This window comes from Engystomops pustulosus, chromosome 10 (genome assembly GCF_040894005.1).
Source record: "Engystomops pustulosus chromosome 10, aEngPut4.maternal, whole genome shotgun sequence".
Lineage (NCBI taxonomy): Eukaryota > Metazoa > Chordata > Amphibia > Anura > Leptodactylidae > Engystomops > Engystomops pustulosus.
Genome location: NC_092420.1, coordinates 95,013,403 through 95,033,905, shown reverse-complemented (window position 1 = coordinate 95,033,905; position 20,503 = coordinate 95,013,403). Strand labels below are relative to the sequence as shown.

At 44.7% G+C, this 20,503-nt stretch overlaps 1 protein-coding gene across 5 annotated transcripts in view; it reads right to left on the bottom strand.

Annotated features, from left to right (window-relative positions):
- The window catches only part of FGGY (FGGY carbohydrate kinase domain containing), a 356,370-nt gene that overhangs the window by 165,491 nt on the left and 170,376 nt on the right, over window positions 1–20,503 (bottom strand). The window contains exon 1 of one of the 5 annotated variants that reach the window (XM_072126730.1): window positions 9,592–9,610. The exons of the other annotated variants lie outside the window; for them this stretch is intronic. The gene's annotated coding sequence lies outside the window, so the exon portion shown is untranslated. Of the gene's footprint in view, window positions 1–9,591; window positions 9,611–20,503 lie in introns of those variants that run through there. 5 annotated transcript variants of the gene reach the window in all.

The window sequence follows — 20,503 nt, the reverse complement described above, 5'->3', positions numbered from 1 at the left end:
GTGCACATTACTGGGGGGAGGGCAGAGTGCACATTATTGTGGGGAGGGGCAGAGTGCACATTATTGGGGGGCAGAGTGCATATTACTGGGGGGCAGAGTGCACATTACTGGGGGCAGAGGGCACATTACTGGAGGGCAGAGTGCACATTACTTTGGGGCAGAGTGCAAAGTACTGGGGGGGGGGGCAGAGGGCACATTACTTGGGGAGCAGAGTGCACATTACTGGGGGGCAGTGTGAGGAGATTCCTCCAGACACTAGGACAGTGGTGGCTAACCTATGGCACTGGTGCCAGAGGTGGCACTCGGAGCCCTTTCTGTGGGCACTCAGGCCATCACCATAGATGAGTCCAGGTATCTTCCTGCAGTCCCAGACAGCCCAGGACTTGCTGTGCACAGAGCTATTATAAAGTGACAGCTGTACCTGGGACTACTGGAGGAGTGGGAAGGTGTGGACAGATCTGGATTATCATTGTAGCTACTGCTCCGGCCCTGACAATTCTTGTTTATGGGACCCTGGAGCAAAGCTACAATGATCATCCAAATTTCTTCTATTTTATGCTTTGTTGGTGTCCTCAGGGGCTGGTATCAATGAAAGCTGTAACAGAGAAGGGAGTATAAATCTTAAATTAAATTTCTGTGTTGGCACTTTGCGATAAATAAGTGGTTGTAGTTTTGGCACTCGGTCTCTAAAAGGTTTGCCATCACTGCACTAGGAGAAGCTAAAATCCTGGAATATAAATTCATATATCACAGTCCTGCTGCTACTAACAACATACACAAAGGTCTGATTACACATCTCTCCAGGGACAATACATAGCACTGACTGCAGAGAGCACAGAGCACAGCAGTGTGAGGTCTGATTACACATCTCTCCAGGGACCATACATAACACTGGCTGCAGAGAGCACAGCAGTGTGAGGTCTGATTACACATCTCTCCAGGGACTATACATAACACTGGCTGCAGAGAGCACAGAGCACAGCAGTGTGAGGTCTGATTACACATCTCTCCAGGGACAATACATAACACTGGCTGCAGAGAGCACAGAGCACAGCAGTGTGAGGTCTGATTACACATCTTTCCAGGGACAATGCCTAACACTGGCTGCAGAGAGCGCAGAGCACAGCAGTGTGAGGTCTGATTACGCATCTCTGCAGGGACAATACATAACACTGGCTGCAGAGAGCACAGAGCACAGCAGTGTGAGGTCTGATTACACATCTCTCCAGGGACAATACCTAACACTGGCTGCAGAGAGAGCACAGCAGTGTGAGGTCTGATTACACATCTCTCCAGGGACAATACATAACACTGGCTGCAGAGAGCACAGAGCACAGCAGTGTGAGGTCTGATTACACATCTTTCCAGGGACAATGCCTAACACTGGCTGCAGAGAGCGCAGAGCACAGCAGTGTGAGGTCTGATTACGCATCTCTGCAGGGACAATACATAACACTGGCTGCAGAGAGCACAGAGCACAGCAGTGTGAGGTCTGATTACACATCTCTCCAGGGACAATACCTAACACTAGCTGCAGAGAGCACAGAGCACAGCAGTGTGAGGACATATTCTCAGCGCTCCTGTAGGAGCTAGCAGGTATTTTGGCCATTGTGTAACATGAAATAAAAAATAATTAAAGTATAGACTCCAAAATAAAAAAAATAACCCTCATTCTGCAAAAAACAAGCCCCCGTATGGAAATGTTCAAAGGAAAGAGAAAAGAAAAAAGAGAAAAATTTTAATTCACACTACTCCGCTATACACAGGAGGATGTGCCACATATTTTCCCATCATGCACTGCGCCCGGTTCTGCATGTGAGTTGCTGGCGTTAAGTGTCTCCAGTGTGCGGTATTATTTCACACGCTCAGTGCTCTGACACCGGCCACTAATGTCAGCAGAGCATCAGCCAGCGAAACGACACGGGACACCCGATCCCCGCACACCCCGGGCCGCTCCTTAATGGCGGATAATCGAGTCCAGTATTGATTCTACACTCTGCCTCCCCATCACTCACCCTGCGCCCCATGAATATTTTACAGGGGGGCAGTGCGGCCCCTCACTGCTCTGCTCACTAAGGCAAGGATTGTGCGGAGCTGCCCGGGCGAAATGTTCTGCAGTCCAAGCGCTGGACGTGCGCCAAACCTCATAAATCCGAAAAAGTAAAAAAGTAAAATCTGCTCCAAGTTATTCCTCTGCGCCAGGACCGGAGCCGCCTCCACAGACAGATTATAGTAATCTCATTAGGGGAACCTGTTTATTCAATTTACTTACCTAAAACATCAAACCTGGAGTCCTGTTTATTTTGGGAAAGGGACAAAGACGTCACCATGGAAACGTAGTAAAAGATACAAACAGAGCAATAAAGTAAGAGGGAGAACGTCTGTACAGGGGGGGGGGGATGGGAGGGGTTAATGAGTCTCAATATTATAGTAGTTTTATTCTTGTACATAGGGGGCAGTATTATAGTAGTTATATTCTTGTACATAGGGGGCAGTATTATAGTAGATATATTCTTGTACATAGGGGGCAGTATTATAGTAGTTATATGCCTGTACATAGGGGCAGTATTATAGTAGTTATATTCTTGTACATAGGAGCAGTATTATAGTAGATATATTCTTGTACATAGCGGGCAGTATTATAGTAGTTATATTCCTGTACATAGGGGCCAGTATTATAGTAGTTATATTCCTGTACATAGGGGGCAGTATTATAGTAGTTATATTCCTGTACATAGAGGGCAGTATTATAGTAGTTATATTCTTGTACATAGGGGGCAGTATTATAGTAGTTATATTCTTGTACATAGGGGGCAGTATTATAGTAGTTATATTCCTGTACATAGGGGCCAGTATTATAGTAGTTATATTCCTGTACATAGGGGCCAGTATTATAGTAGTTATATTCCTGTACATAGGGGGCAGTATTATAGTAGTTATATTCCTGTACATAGGGGGCAGTATTATAGTAGTTATATTCCTGTACATAGAGGGCAGTATTATAGTAGTTATATTCTTGTACATAGGGGGGCAGTATTATAGTAGTTATATTCCTGTACACAGGGGGCAGTATTATAGTAGTTATATTCTTGTACATAGGGGGCAGTATTATAGTAGTTATATTCCTGTACATAGGGGGCAGTATTATAGTAGTTATATTCTTGTACAGAGGGGGCAGTATTATAGTAGTTATATTCTTGTACATAGGGGGCAGTATTATAGTAGTTATATTCCTGTACATAGGGGGAAGTATTATAGTAGTTATATTCCTGTACATAGGAGCAGTATTATAGTAGATATATTCTTGTACATAGGGGGCAGTATTATAGTAGTTATATTCCTGTACATAGAGGGCAGTATTATAGTAGTTATATTCTTGTACATAGGGGGGCAGTATTATAGTAGTTATATTCCTGTACACAGGGGGCAGTATTATAGTAGTTATATTCTTGTACAGAGGGGGCAGTAGTATAGTAGTTATATTCTTGTACATAGAGGGCAGTATTATAGTAGTTATATTCCTGTACACAGGGGGCAGTATTATAGTAGTTATATTCTTGTACATAGGGAGCAGTATTATAGTAGTTATATTCTTGTACATAGGGGGCAGTATTATAGTAGTTATATTCTTGTACAGAGGGGGCAGTAGTATAGTAGTTATATTCTTGTACATAGAGGGCAGTATTATAGTAGTTATATTCCTGTACACAGGGGGCAGTATTATAGTAGTTATATTCTTGTACATAGGGAGCAGTATTATAGTAGTTATATTCCTGTACATAGGGGGCGGTATTATAGTAGTTATATTCTTGTACATGGGGGGCAGTATTATAGTAGTTATATTCTTGTACATAGGGAGCAGTATTATAGTAGTTATATTCCTGTACATAGGGGGCAGTATTATAGTAGTTATATTCTTGTACATTGGGGGCAGTGTTATAGTAGTTATATTCCTGTGCATAGGGGGCAGTGTTATAGTAGTTATATTCCTGTACATAGGGACAGTATTATAGTAGTTATATTCCTGTACATAGGGGGCAGTATTATAGTAGTTATATTCCTATACATAGGGGGCAGTATTATAGTAGTTATATTCCTGTACATAGGGGGCAGTATTATAGTAGTTATATTCCTGTACATAGGGGGCAGTATTATAGTAGTTATATTCTTGTACATAGGGGACAGTATTATAGTAGTTATATTCCTGTACATAGGGGGCAGTATTATAGTAGTTATATTCTTGTACATAGGGGGCAGTATTATAGTAGTTTTTTCTTGTACATAGGGGGGGCAGTATTATAGTAGTTATATTCCTGTACATAGGGGGCAGTATTATAGTAGTTATATTCTTGTACATAGGGGGCAGTATTATAGTAGTTTTTTCTTGTACATAGGGGGCAGTATAATAGTAGTTATATTCCTGTACATAGGGGGCAGTATTATAGTAGTTATATTCTTGTACATAGGGGGCAGTATTATAGTAGTTATATTCCTGTACATAGGGGGCAGTATTATAGTAGTTATATTCTTGTACATAGGGGGCAGTATTATAGTAGTTTTTTCTTGTACATAGGGGGGGCAGTATTATAGTAGTTATATTCCTGTACAAAGGAGGCAGTATTATAGTAGTTATATTCTTGTACATAGGGGGCAGTATTATAGCAGTTATATTCTTGTACATAGGGGGACAGTATTATAGTAGTTATATTCCTGTACATAGGGGGCAGTATTATAGTAGTTATATTCTTGTACATAGGGGGCAGTATTATAGTAGTTATATTCTTGTACATAGGGGGCAGTATTATAGTAGTTATATTCCTGTACATAGGGGCAGTATTATAGTAGTTATATTCTTGTACATAGGGGGCAGTATTATAGTAGTTATATTCTTGTACATAGGGGCAGTATTATAGTAGTTATATTCCTGTACATAGGGGGCAGTATTATAGTAGTTATATTCTTGTACATAGGGGGCAGTATTATAGTAGTTATATTCCTGTACATAGGGGGCAGTATTATAGTAGTTATATTCCTGTACATAGGGGGCAGTATTATAGTAGTTATATTCCTGTACATAGGGGACAGTATTATAGTAGTTATATTCTGGTACATAGGGGGCAGTATTATAGTAGTTATATTCCTGTACATAGGGGGCAGTATTATAGTAGTTATATTCCTGTACATAGGGGACAGTATTATAGTAGTTATATTCTGGTACATAGAGGGCAGTATTATAGTAGTTATATTCCTGTACATAGGGGGCAGTATTATAGTAGTTATATTCCTGTACATAGGGGACAGTATTATAGTAGTTATATTCTTGTACATAGGGGGCAGTATTATAGTAGTTATATTCCTGTACATAGGGGGCAGTATTATAGTAGTTATATTCTTGTACATAGGGGGCAGTATTATAGTAGTTATATTCCTGTACATAGGGGGCAGTATTATAGTAGTTACATTCCTGTACATAGGGGGCAGTATTATAGTAGTTATATTCCTGTACATAGGGGGCAGTATTATAGTAGTTATATTCCTGTACATAGGGGCAATATAATAGGAGATATATCCTTGTGCTGTACATAGGGGGCAGTATTATAGTGTTTAATGTTTGTAGCGATCAATATTTTGCCCCAGTGAATTTGTTAGTAGTAATTATGGTAAAAATTCTATAGGGTAACATTTTAAGGATTGTTAGATATCATTAGTCATCGCTGTTTTCCCCCTCAGGTCTCTTCAGCAGCCGCACATCACACATCAGGCGGCAGGTAATGTAGCCCCCGGGGGCGGCCGCTGACTTCTGGGAATCGTGTTGTGGAGCTGCAGTATTCCGGTTATGTGTGACTCAGCTGCGGTTCTGTGACTGATTCACAGGCTGGAGAAAGCTTCAACCTTCACACTTGGAGCAGCTGCTTGTGAGACCCTCATCTAGACCCCCTACTCCTGACCTGTGGGTATGTAGGGTCAGGTACAGAAGTGCATGGAGTAGAGTGCAGTGCAGAGCATGAGTAATGGATTGCTGGGGTCTGGATTTTGGAATCCCCCCCCCCCAATCCCGTACAGGTGCACTGCTGCTCTATGCCAGGTATAAGGGGTTAATAGCCCCATCCTTACACGGGTAAAGTGTCACTGCATGGTTACATTGTAACGTAACCTCAGCTGTGTCCTGATCATTGCAAATTGTCAGTCTTTGTATGACAGCAAGCAGAGATCCTGAATAAAGATCACAGTGAAGCGTCTTCTGTAGACTCCATTGTCTGATGTTATTGTACATAGTATTCCCCTCTAGTGGACCCTTTATGTCGGGGGACACATGGGGGGCTGCGTATGCACCACCCGGGCGGCTCCCAGCGCAGTGACTCAGAGATTGTGACCTCCCGCTGCAGAACACAATTTAGTCGGAAAAAAGGGGAATTCCAGTCCTGGAGCCGGAGCGAGGGGAACGTCCTGCAGGAAAGTACCTGATTGTCATGAACTTTCATCCCAGGACCAGACGCACTTTATTCTCAGGATATTTACAGAGAATATCCTGGAGCCGGAACACAGGAGCACCAAGGGTTAAATCACTAGGGAAAGTCCCATGAGACATCAGACCGTACCCCACTACAGGGAGTAGATCCAGCCCTAAAATGTGACCCCAAAGACTGCAGCCAGTGTTATGTATTGTCCCTGGAGAGATGTGTAATCAGACCTCACACTGCTGTGCTCTGTGCTCTCTGCAGCCAGTGTTATGTATTGTCCCTGGAGAGATGTGTAATCAGATTTTACACTGCTGTGCTCTGTGCTCTCTGCAGCCAGTGTTATGTACTGCCCCTGGAGAGATGTGTTATCAGACCTCACACTGCTGTGTTCTGTGCTCTCTGCAGCCAGTGTTATATACTGCCCCTGGAGAGATGTGTTATCAGACCTCACACTGCTGTGCTCTGTGCTCTCTGCAGCCAGTGTTATTTATTGTCCCTGGAGAGATGTGTAATCAGACCTCACACTGCTGTGCTCTGTGCTCTCTGCAGCCAGTGTTATGTATTGTCCATGGAGAGATGTGTAATCAGACCTCACACTGCTGTGCTCTGTGCTCTCTGCAGCCAGTGTTATGTATTGTCCCAGGAGAGATGTGTAATCAGACCTCACACTGCTGTGCTCTGTGCTCTCTGCAGCCAGTGTTATGTATTGTCCCTGGAGAGATGTGTAATCAGACCTCACACTGCTGTGCTCTGTGCTCTGTGCAGCCAGTGTTATGTATTGTCCCTGGAGAGATGTGTAATCAGACCTCATACTGCTGTGCTCTGTGCTCTCTGCAGCCAGTGTTATGTATTGTCCCTGGAGAGATTTGTAATGAGACCTTTAGTAGCAGCAGGACTGTGATATATGAATTTATATTCTAGGATTGTAGCTTCTCCAAGTGCACTAAGTGTGTATTCTCACACTGCTGTGCTCTCTGCAGCCTGTGTTAGGTACTGTCCCTGGAGAGATGTGTAATTAGAGCTTTGTGTAGGTTGTTAGTAGCAGCAGCACTGTGATATATGGATCCATATTCCAGAATTTTAGCTTCCCCAAGTGCAAAGGGAGGATGTCCCTACACTGCTGTTCTCTCTGCAGACAATGTTATGTGTTGTCATTGGAGAAATGTGTAATCAGACCTTGTTGTTGATGATGTTGTTAGTAGCAGCAGGACTGTGATATATGGATTTATATTTCAGAATATCTCCAAGTGCATCCTCACGCTGCTGTACTCTTAGCTCTCTACAGTAATCTGCTTCATCTTTGCAATGAGTGACTTCTCTTAAATTCAATCAGAAGCCTGCTACCACTTTTACACAGAGCAGAAAGGAGAATTTTTTTAGTTCAATTTTCAGAGCAGAGCAGTGTGAGGACACGCCCCCAGTGCACTTGAAGAAGTTACAAACTTGGATTATGAATCCATATTTCACAGTCCTGCTGTTACTAACAACATACACAAAGATCTGTTATACAATACTAAAAACTGGCTGCAGAGAGCACAGAGTACAGCAGTGGGAGGAAAACCACCAATGAACTTGCTACAATCCTGAAATATAAATCCATATTTCACAGTCCTTCAGTTAATAAAAACATACACAATACCAAACATTTGCTTCAGGGAGCACAGGACACAGCAGTGTGAGGAGACACCCTTCTGCACTTAGAGACGTTACAACCCAGGCTGCTCTGTGCAGATCCATAGACTTCAATGGGAAGCCAATAGATGCAAAATCAGCTCAAAATAGGACAGGACCTGAGATTACAACCGCACAAACACAGCACCAGCGTCTCCTTTATCAGCAGATACAGGTACGAGAAAATGTGATCCTTATGTGTCATGACTCCTCATTAGACATTCTATACACGAGGAGGGACCTGGGGATTAGAACATCAGGCTGCTTTCTTCTTAGAACAGCGCCCCCTCTGTTTACAGGACCTGTAAGGTATTGCAGTGCAGACTTATTGACGTCAGTGGAACCGATCTGCAGTACAACCCATCGCCAGAAGTGGCGCTGTCTCTGCATAAAGCAGACATGTTTCTCTAACCCTCCACAACCCCTATCATATGCCATAGATTTCCACATTGGAGCCGCTATCCCCCTCTGCGCGCTGCAGGAATGGATGCCATGACAGGATTAATGTTTCTTAGAAAATAACGGAGTGTTCTTGCCTCCTAGTGAATCACACCTAAGATCCCCTGAATAATCGGCCAGAGGAGGTGCTGCCCTTGGCAAGAGGTCCTGACGTCCACAGCCAAAGGGGGGAGACCCCCTGCGTAATGGGGGGACATGGATGCAATGAGGGGGTAAAGGTCCTGCTGAGACAATGCTAACGACAGGGTCCTGCTGCCCCCAACCCCAAGCCGCAAGAGTCATCTGCCCCTGGTGCTGATATATAGACTCCATACCCGCTATCCATTATCCGTGATCTCCCACTAGCACGGACTTCATAAAGGATCATGGAATGGAATGTGCTTATTCCTTGTTTATGATATTGCAACATTGTATCTAATGATTGGTAATATGGATACAATAAATCATGCATCATCTATAATACTGGTCTCTTCATATTTCACCTTATGGGCCTCTAAGGCTCCTGGGCCTGGGTGCCTCCATACCCCCTGCTCCCCTTAAAGGGGTTGAACTCCTACCAAATGTGAGTAAATAATCAAGTACCAAAAAATGGTTAACAAAATTCAATATGCTTTATTAAATGATCAAAAAGCTTCCCGTAGGGATAAAATATGGGAACACAAGGACAACAAACAGACTAATATACAATGCACAAGACCCGGATAAAAAACATAATAGAAAGTGGTATTATCACTGATAGTACATCAGTACTGTCTACAAGGACCTAGTCCGTCCAAACAAATTGCATCACAGTACAAAGTCTCCTAATAGAGGATATATCCTACATGTCTCATTGGTCTGAGGAACAAACAGGGAAAAAGATTTTTTATATATAGGTATCAATGGATAAAACCACTAATGTGAGATATACAGACCACGGTGATGTGCAGGGACTTCTTCTGGGGGAGTGCCACATACACAGTGTTACACTAATTTATTCACAGACCAGCCTATCACATACCTGGACATAATTAACCTTAAATCACCCAAACCTGGGAAAGCTAGCGTTTACTCTTGTTTCCACTCGCCGAATTCCGAGATCTCGCTGGTGCCAGCATGTTTCCTAAGTGCTATCTCTCGCGAGATCCCGGAAGTGTGTGACGTCACATATCGCGAGATCTCGCTCGGCCTGGGTGCCTCCATACCCCCTGCTACCCTTAAAGGGGTTGGCCACTTTTTAATAAATCTCTTCTATTAGACACCCCTATGCATTTATATGTACCTGTCTTTGCCTCCTTCGAAAGCTGCAGCCTTTCCCTCATCGCACGCACAGCTGCCGTTTCTGTAACTGCTCCTGTATGTCCATATAACTTCACCCTCTGTCTCTCTTCTCAGTCCATCCACAATGACAGAGACAGGATGAAGGGTGAGAGAGGGAGGCGGGTGAGTCATGCTGCTGCTGCAGCTCCTCCTATTCAGCAGAGCTCACAGATGTGAAGAAAGAAGCTCAGAGAGTCTGCACACAGTGCTAAAGTATGTAGCAGGACTGCTCAATCACGTAATGAACATTTAGGTATTATCTACAAGCACATGGGTAACTTATTTAAAGGAGTGGCCAAGCCCTTTAAATTACGCCCCCGATTGCAGTGTAAGCTGTATGTTATTGCACATTTTTGCAGCCTGTCATATTGCAACTGTAAAGTTGTGACAAAGTAGCTGAATGTTTTGGTGGTGCACCCTGATGTCCCGCATCCAGCGCTCCTATGTAACCATACATGTAGCTGATGCCCGCTGGACTTAGGAGCTGACATTCCATTAGCACAGACCATATGTAGGCACCACTCAGGCTTCATAGTAACTTTCCAGGACTGTTATTACATTCGCTCTCAAATCTAACAAACTTTTTTTTTGGCAGCGTCTCTTCTACCAGGCGATCAATATGTTTTTAGCGCTGGTGACAGCTGCGCCGTGACTCGCTGCTCGCACAATCTGGATACAATGGGCAGCGCTCGTGTTATTCTGTTATTTTGTAACAAGCCTCTTATGTTCTTCTCTCGTCTCTTGTTTGTGAGTTTTCTTGTTTTTCAGATACAATATGTTCCCTCCTGGTGTTTTGGGGAACACTCTGAGTGAGTGGGGGTCCCGCGTGATTCCCCCAGCTGCTCCCTGTCACTAGTCGCTCAGTTATACTGATCCAAACTGGCGGCTTTCCATGGTGTCTGCCAGTCTCCGAGATGCAATTATCGCTTCTCCTCTCAACTAGAAGGAATGGATGGAGACCTCTTCTAGGCTCATTAAAGGTCTTTTACATCAGCTGCCATTTCTGTCCATAAAATGCAGATGGAGGGTCATCTGATCCTAACTATCCATGACCAATCTGCCTTCCAGGACCTTATGATATCATTCACAAACACTATCATAAGGTCCTGGAAGGTAGAGCATAAACAGATTTGTGCGGAGCGGAACATTTAATAGATCTATATGGGTAATTGATATATTGATAAATTTCCTGTTCCACACGAATTACAAAAAACATGAAGTAAAGTGGCCAATCCCTTTAAGTGACATCACTTTATCTGAGCTGCGATGTCACCAGCATTCTTCAAGGCCATCTTTCCTCAGCTACAGGTTGGGGGAACATTGATTATCATATGTTTGTGGTAGTGGGATAAGATTTGTATCCCCTGGACACGCTACACACTGCTGGAAGGGAGCCAGGTAATGTGAAATAATTTTTTATACAGTACTGGCAGTATTCAGAATTCTGCCATTGTCATAACCCTATGGATGGACTCTGGTTACAAGGCTTGTGAGACACACTTTCAGCTGCTTTTCAGAATATAGGAAAGTTGGGAAGCTCATTGTGGAGCTATGTCCCCTGTGGGTTTATTAATCCAGGGCCTAGACAGTCAGCTGCTAGGGGCGGCCTCCAGGGGCTGCATAAATGGCTGCTACGCAGTTCACTGGTTGGTGGTTATTTTTGGTTGTTCTGTGGACTTTTGCGTGTACTGGGTTTCCTGAGACTTGTGGTACGCCTGCTTGGTTCCTGTTCCTGACTCACCAGCCAATGCTAGAACCCTGTTTCCTGATTCTGCCAGTGTCGGGACCCTGTCCCTGCTGATGCTGGAATCATGTTTCCTGACCCAGAACTGCTGAGTTCCGTGGTCCACCTGTTGGTTACCTGTTCCGTGGATCTGCCAATACTTTAACCCTGTTTTCTTGTATCTTCCACCATTGGAATCCTGTATCTGCCGGTTCTGAACCCTTTTCACTGCCAAACACCCTGACACCAGTGTGACCTGTGCCCTGCATAACCCCAACCAGAGACCTGTGCACCCTTAGAACTATGTGCACCTACAACTTGTACTTTGTATCTGTTTGTATTCTATGTTCCTGCTTATTTGCCCGGACTAAATAAATATCAAATTATTTTTATCCTAACAGGCATTTATAAAACCAGCGTAACAAAGGCTAATGGAACTTGTCACCAGCTAAAAATAATATTCCTGGTGACAGGTTCACTTTAAGGCTCCTCACCCTAGAGGAAAGTACCTGAGGAAGAAGGTTCCTGGGTTTCCTGCTAAAGGTGAAGACACACATGGCGTTTTTAGGCCGTTTTTGGGCCGTTTTTAGTTAGTGCGTTTTCAGATCGTTAAAAACGCATGCGTTAAAAAATGCATCCGTTTTTCAAAAACGCATGCTTTTTTGTCCGTTTTTCATTGCGCAATTTCGGGAAAACGGACAAAAACGCATGCGTTTTAAAAAAACGGATGCGTTTTTTAACGCATGCGATTTTAATGATCTGAAAACGCACTTAGTAAAAACGGCCCAAAAATGGCCCAAAAACGCCATGTGTGTCTAAGGCGTAATGTACATCTGTCCTCCGGCCCATTTCCTGGTCTCTGGCGGATCACTAGATCTTCCTGCAGTGACCTTTAACCCTTGTGATACGACTCCCCCGGCCCTGACCTTGGCTCATCCACTGCAAACATCTGCACCTGTCACTTTGGTGCTATACAACAGTATTCACCCATCAGGTGGCTAAGATTACTGCTCAGGCAGCGACACCAGGGGATGAGTTTTTCTCTCCTGCACCTTGTTAAAGGGTGAACACCAGGGGATGCATTTCCTCTCCTGCACCTTGTTGAAGGGTGAACACCAGGGGATCACTTAGACAACCTGCACCTTGTTAAAGGGTGAACACCATGGGATCACTTTCCTCTCCTGCACCTTGTTGAAGAGTGAACACCATGGGATCAGTTTCCTCTCCTGCACCTCGTTGAAGGGTGAACACCAGGGGATCAGTTTCCTCTCCTGCACCTTGTTGAAGGGTGAACACCAGGGGATCAGTTTCCTCTCCTGCACCTCGTTGAAGGGTGAACACCAGGGGATGAGTTTCCTCTCCTGCACCTTGTTGAAGGGTGAACACTATAGGATCACTTTCCTCTCCTGCACCTTGTTAAAGGGTGAACACCAGGGATCAGTTTCCTCTCCTGCACCTTGTTGAAGGGTGAACACCAGGGGATCACTTAGACAACCTGCACCTTGTTAAAGGGTGAACACCATGGGATCACTTTCCTCTCCTGCACCTTGTTAAAGGGTGAACACCATGGGATCACTTTCCTCTCCTGCACCTTGTTGAAGAGTGAACACCAGGGATCACTTTCCTCTCTTGCACCTTGTTGAAGGGTGAACACTATAGGATCACTTTCCTCTCCTGCACCTTGTTAAAGGGTGAACACCAGGGGATCACTTAGACAACCTGCACCTTGTTAAAGGGTGAACACCATGGGATCACTTTCCTCTCCTGCACCTTGTTGAAGGGTGAACACCAGGGATCACTTTCCTCTCCTGCACCTTGTTGAAGGGTGAACACCAGGGATCACTTTCCTCTCCTGCACCTTGTTGAAGGGTGAACACCAGGGATCACTTTCCTCTCCTGCACCTTGTTGAAGGGTGAACACCAGGGATCACTTTCCTCTCCTGCACCTTGTTGAAGGGTGAACACCAGGGGATCAGTTTCCTCTCCTTCACCTTGTTAAAGGGTGAACACCATGGGATCAGTTTCCTCTCCTGCACCTTGTTAAAGGGTGAACACCATAGGATCACTTTCCTCTCCTGCACCTTGTTAAAGGGTGAACACCATAGGATCACTTTCCTCTCCTGCACCTTGTTGAAGGGTGAACACCAGGGATCACTTTCCTCTCCTGCACCTTGTTGAAGGGTGAACACCAGGGATCACTTTCCTCTCCTGCACCTTGTTAAAGGTTGAACACCAGGGATCACTTTCCTCTCCTGCACCTTGTTAAAGGGTGAACACCAGGGGATGAGTTTCCTCTCCTGCACCTTGTTAAAGGGTGAACACCAGGGGATGAGTTTCCTCTCCTGCACCTTGTTAAAGGGTGAACACCAGGGATCACTTTCCTCTCCTGCACCTTGTTAAAGGGTGAACACCAGGGGATGAGTTTCCTCTCCTGCACCTTGTTAAAGGGTGAACACCAGGGGATGAGTTTCCTCTCCTGCACCTTGTTGAAGGGTGAACACCAGGGGATCACTTAGACAACCTGCACCTTGTTAAAGAGTGAACACTAGGGATCAGTTTCCTATCCTGCACCTTGTTAAAGGGTGAACACCAGGAGATCAGTTTCCTAACCTGCACCTTGTTAAAGGGTGAACACCAGGGGATCACTTAGACAATGCCCTCTGGAATAGCTCTAAGCTTAACCATTTCAGTGCCTGCATTACAGATATGTGTCAGTTTTATGTGGACACTATATTGTAGTATGATTTACTATGTAAGATGGTGATGTGTCTGGGATTGATATATATCTTACTGTACACCGTCCCTATTGCAGCAGACGAGACCCAGCGCCAGATTCCACGTGTGAATGAGCCTCCTTAATCACAGGAACCAAGGAGACACAAATTCACAGACTTGTTGGGTAAAAAGGAATTTAACACATTAGAGCGGAGCCATTATGAAGATGAAAGTGATGTTTATGTCTTAGTTAAATGCACGGAGAGGCGCTTCCTCCTGTGACACGTCCTGAGATGTATCGCTCCGGCTCGCACTCCAAGGTCATCCATTAGCCGGAGGATTGCATTATGATTAATCTTTCATATTAAATCCAGAGCTTTCCCCGGGGAGTCTGAGAAATGTTCAGAGCGTCTCGCTCCTTATTACACTGAGTACTTGTACGAGAAACGTGAACGCAGCCCCAGGAACCAGGCGACGCCATGATACAACGTCCACACGATCTCTAACCATCTGCGAAAATCCCTGGGAGACGCAGAACAGGAGGCTATAAGGTGACAGGTGCAGGGAGGGTCCTGGGGGTCACCCCTGGATATATAGCAGAACCTACTGCTAATGGGACCAAGATCGCCCCAAATCTCCAAGACCAACCCTAATGCCGACTGAAATCCTAACTTTCCCAAGATCTCAGGGTACAACAATTGTAGAGATAAGAAATTCACTAGTCCCAGCCGTATCCCGGATCCCCCTGTAATGGGCAGGAACCCTCACCCTGCTTTTCTATTAAGGTAAAGCTGTAGCATGTTCCTGATTGGAAAATGCATCAGACAGTAATAGAAGATGGGGAGAGTGTGTTCGGCAGCTCAATACAGAGAGCACAGAGCACAGAAGTGTGAGGACATTCACCTGGTGTATAGAAGCTACAGTCCAGGAAAAAAAATCCATAGTTCACAGTCCTGCTGCAACTAACAACAGACAATGGGGGGCATTTACTAAGGGTCCGATTCGCGGTTTCCCGACGTGTTACCTGAATATTTCCGATTTGCGCCGATTTTCCCTGTATTGCCCCGGGTTTTTGGCGCACGTGATCGGATTGTGGAGCATCGGCGCCGGCATGCACGTGGCGGAAATCGGGGGCGTGGCCGAACGAAAACCCGACGGATTCGAAAAACCGCAGCATTTTTAAAAAAAAAGTGTCGCGGGACACGCGCTTACCTTCACCAGGTATAGGATGGTGCATTCCGGCGGGCCTCGGGGAACTTCAGCGCAGCAGCGACATCTAGTGGACGTCGGAGGAACTGCCTTAGTTTATCACCGGAAGATCCGAATCCACCGCAGAGAACGCGCCGCTGGATCGCTAATGGGCCGGGTAAGTAAATCTGCCCCACTGAGTTTCTGATTACACATTTATCCAGGGACAATACATAACACTGGCTGCACAGAGCACAGCAGTGTGAGGACAAACCCTTCAGTGCAATTGAAAAAGCTACAATCCTGGAATTTAAATCCATATATCACAGTCCTGTTGCTACTAACAAGATAAAGAAAGGTTTTATTACACATCTCTCCAGGGACAATACTCAAAGATCTGATTACACATCTCTCCAGGGACAATACATAACACTGGCTGTACAGAGCGGCTGCACAGAGCACAGCAGTGTGACGTCTGATTACACATCTCTCCAGGGACAATACATAACACTGGCTGCAGAGAGCACAGAGCACAGCAGTGTGACGTCTGATTACACATCTCTCCAGGGACAATACATAACACTGGCTGCAGAGAGCACAGAGCACAGCAGTGTGATGTCTGATTACACATCTCTCCAGGGACAATACATAACACTGGCTGTACAGAGCGGCTGCACAGAGCACAGCAGTGTGAGGACACACCTCCAGTTCTACTGGAGAAGTAAAATCCTGAAATATAAATTCATATATCACAGTCCTGCTGCTACTAACAACATAAAGAAAGGTTTTATTACACTTCTCTCCAGGGACAATACACAGCAATGTCTGTAGTCTGTATGGTCACACTTGCTGACAGGTTCCCTTTAGAGTCAAGTGCCCCAATGATAGATCTGTTATTGGGCTTTCACATGTCACAGGTCACATCTACAACACTGGACTCTCGTAATGTGGTAGAGGGGTATTAGGCACCAGGCTGTGACTGCTCTCTCTATCCATATATCTATGTCTCCGGCTGGACCCTGCAAGAGAAGGACAACATTATGATAGTCCCATAATTGGCTGATAGGTTCTGCCCTGATATAACCTGGTGTCTGCAGTGTTTGTACATTTCCTGGGAGGGGGGGGGGGGGGGCAGGTCAGGGTCAATGGCTGTTTTACTATTTGTTGCTTTCCTTGTTCCTGTTAATCCTTCCCCTGGACCCCGGGCGATGTGCTGTAAGGCGATGTCACGCTGCGATGATGGAATGTCATATAGAGCAGCACATTGCTACATTGCTACAAGTTATCACAGCCCAAACCTCTGAGTGACAGGAGAGGAAGCCACATGAGCCGTCACCTTCCTCATTCTGGGGAACTTCAGGGGTCATTGCCTTTAACTGCAAATCCATCAATGGTGTACAGAAGAAACTGAGGGGTACAGCCCCTGCAGCCATAGACCCCCCATCATTCTGTACAGATGGTGGGGATCAGTTTCACCCCTCTAATACATTGGGGCAGATTTACTTACCCGGTCCATTCGCGATCCAGCGGCGCATTCTCTGCGCTGGATTCGGGTCCAGCAGGGATTTAATAAGGTAGTTCCTCCGCCGTCCACTAGGTGGCGCTGCTGCGCTGAAAAGCATCTGAACGCGCTGGAGTTCACCGGCTCGGGCTGAGTGAATGTAAGCGCGCCCCGAGCGACACATTTTCCGTTCTTAAATTTTACCGAATACGTCGGGTTTTCGTTCGGCCACGCCCCCAGATTTCCATTGCGTGCACGCCGGCGCCGATGCGCCACAATCCGATCGCGTGCGCCAAAATCCCAGGGCAATTCAGGGAAAATCGGCGCAAATCGGAAATATTCGGGTAACACGTCGGGAAAACGCGAATCGGGCCCTTAGTAAATGACCCCCATTGAGTTTTAGGGTCTGTGGTCATCTGCAATCCCCCTCCTGCCCAGTTAGAATCTCAGGCTTCTGCCCTGTCCCCCATGCTTTACACCGCAGCTGGTGGATGAAAGCAGAAAGTTGGAACAAGGGGCGTAACTACAGGGGTAGCAGCCATAGCAGCCACTATGGGGCCCACAGTGTCCGGGGGCCCTGGCATCTGGTGTATATGGTGTATGTTTGTGTATAACTGTATGTATGTATATGGTATTGTATCTAAGTGTGTATTTTCTGTACGCATTTGAATATGATGTTTATATACTCTATGGGGCTTATTTGTTAAGGGTCCGCGGACCGCACAAATGTTGGATGTTCCGATTTGTGCCGTATTTAAAAGGGGATTGTGTCTCATGAGATCGGATTTTGCCGCAATCGCGCCGGCTTTCATGCAACAATAATCGGGGGGCAGGCCAGCGGACAACTTGACGGATTCGGACAGACCGCGGTATTTAACTTAAAAATTGTGTCGCAAGCCAAGCACTTACATACACGGACCTGAGAGGGGAAGCAAAACATTCAGGAAATCGGGCGCACAATCTAAGTGAATCGCGGCACAGAGCATTATATACTGTATGTATGTGTGTATATGTGGTGTGTATATGCTGTATGTATGTGTGTATATACTGTATGCATGTGTGTATGTACTGTATGTATATGTGGTGTGTATATGCTGTATGTATGTGTGTATATACTGTATGTGTGTGTGGTGTGTATATACTGTATGTATGTGTGTATATACTGTATGTATGTGTGGTGTGTATATACTGTATGTATGTGTGTATATGTGGTGTGTATATACTGTATGTATGTGTGTATATACTGTATGTATGTGTGTATATGTGGTGTGTATATACTGTATGTATGTGTGTATATACTGTATGTATGTGTGGTGCGTATATGCTGTATGTGCTGTATGTGTGTATATATTGTATGTATGTGTAGTGTGTATATACTGTATGTGTGTATATACTGTATGTATATGTGGTGTGTATATACTGTATGTATGTGTGTATATGTGGTGTGTATATACTGTATGTATGTGTGTATATACTGTATGTATGTGTGTATATGTGGTGTGTATATACTGTATGTATGTGTGTATATACTGTATGTATGTGTGGTGCGTATATGCTGTATGTGCTGTATGTGTGTATATACTGTACGTATGTGTAGTGTGTATATACTGATTGTGTGTATATACTGTATGTATATGTGGTGTGCATATACTGTATGTATGTGTGTATATGTGGTGTGTATATACCGTATGTCTGTGTGTATATATTGTATGTATGTGTGGTGTGTATATACTGTATGTATGTGTGTATATGTGGTGTGTATATACTGTATGTATGTGTGCTGTGTATATACTGTATATATGTGTGTATATACTGTATGTATGTATGGTGTGTATATACTGTATGAATGTGTGTATATACTGTATGTATGTGTGTATATGTGGTGTGTATATACTGTATGTCTGTGTGTATATGTGGTATATATACACTGTATGTATGTGTGTATATGTGGTGTGTATATACTGTATGTCTGTGTGTATATGTAGTGTGTATATACTGTATGTCTGTGTGTATATGTGGTGTGTATATACTGTATGTCTGTGTGTATATTTGGTGTATATATACTGTATGTATGTCTGTATATGTGGTGTGTATATACTGTATGTATGTCTGTATATGTGGTGTGTATATACTGTATGTATGTGTATATATGTGGTGTGTATATACTGTATGTCTGTGTGTATATGTGGTGTGTATATACTGTATGTATGTGCGTATATGTGGTGTGTATATACTGTATGTGTATGTATATAAGTAAATAAATGTGTGTATATATGAGTGTAGAAATGTGTTTGATTGTAACGCACATGTGTCAGTATATAAATATGTATATTTTTTTAAGGGGGGGGGCCCTATTCAGAAGTCTGCTATGGGGCCCTGCCTCTCCTAGTTACGCCTCTGGTTAGGACATGCAGAAACTAAACCTGAATAATCTACATGAAGCGAACACAATGCAAGAATCAAGAAATGGACATTTACATAACGCGCCCTGACCGGCGGATTACACAGCTCACAGTGACCCTCACCCCGCGTGCAGCTGGACCACCAACATCTGTGAACCCACGTATAGGCAGAGGCGGCTGCTGGGATCACGGTGCTCAAAGGGTTAATAAGCCACGGGACCGAACCGCAACACATGTTATAGGAACCAAGTGACTGCCAGATCCTTGTACTATACTGATGTAGCAGAGCTGAGTTTGCAATATGGACAATAATTTTGCAACATGAAGCTATGGAGCAGCCCATCACCCATAACCCATCACAGTCAATCACCCTGAGACCCCCAACAAGGAGGCCTGACAAATATTTCTCCTGCTGCTTCACCTGCAGGAGAAATCAGGTACTGCAAGGCGACCATAAAGATGGGCAGTAAATGGGGCAGATTTACTTACCCGGCCCATTCGCGATCCAGCGGAGCGTTCTCTGAACAGGATTCGGGTCCGGACGGGATTTATGATGGCAGTTCCTCCGCCGTCCACCAGGTGGCGCTGCTGAGCCGGACCAGGTGAAGGTAAGCGCTTCCCAAGCCACACAATTTCGGTTATTAAATGCGGCGGTTTTTCCGAATACGTTGGGTTTTCGTTCGGCCACGCCCCCCGATTTCCGTCACGTGCATGCCAGCGCCGATGCAATTCAGGGGCAATTCAGGTACAATCGGCGCAAATCGGAAATATTCGGGTAGCACGTCGGGAAAACGCGAATCGGGCCCTTAGTAAATGACCCCCAATGTGTCTCATAGAGGGGGTTCTTATGTAGAGCCCTGTAACAGAGGAGCATTGGACTTTGGACATTTGTGGACATTTTAATATTTCAATACAAACTCAGCAGTTTTTTACTTTATTTTACATCAAGGGTTAACGTTTATTAATCTATAGTGTATTACATTCTGTTTATTATTACTGTATCTGTATAGACTAGTAGAAAGGGTTAATGAACACAGAGAGACATGTCGACTGTGTATCTCTATCTCAGAGAAGTCAGTAAGTG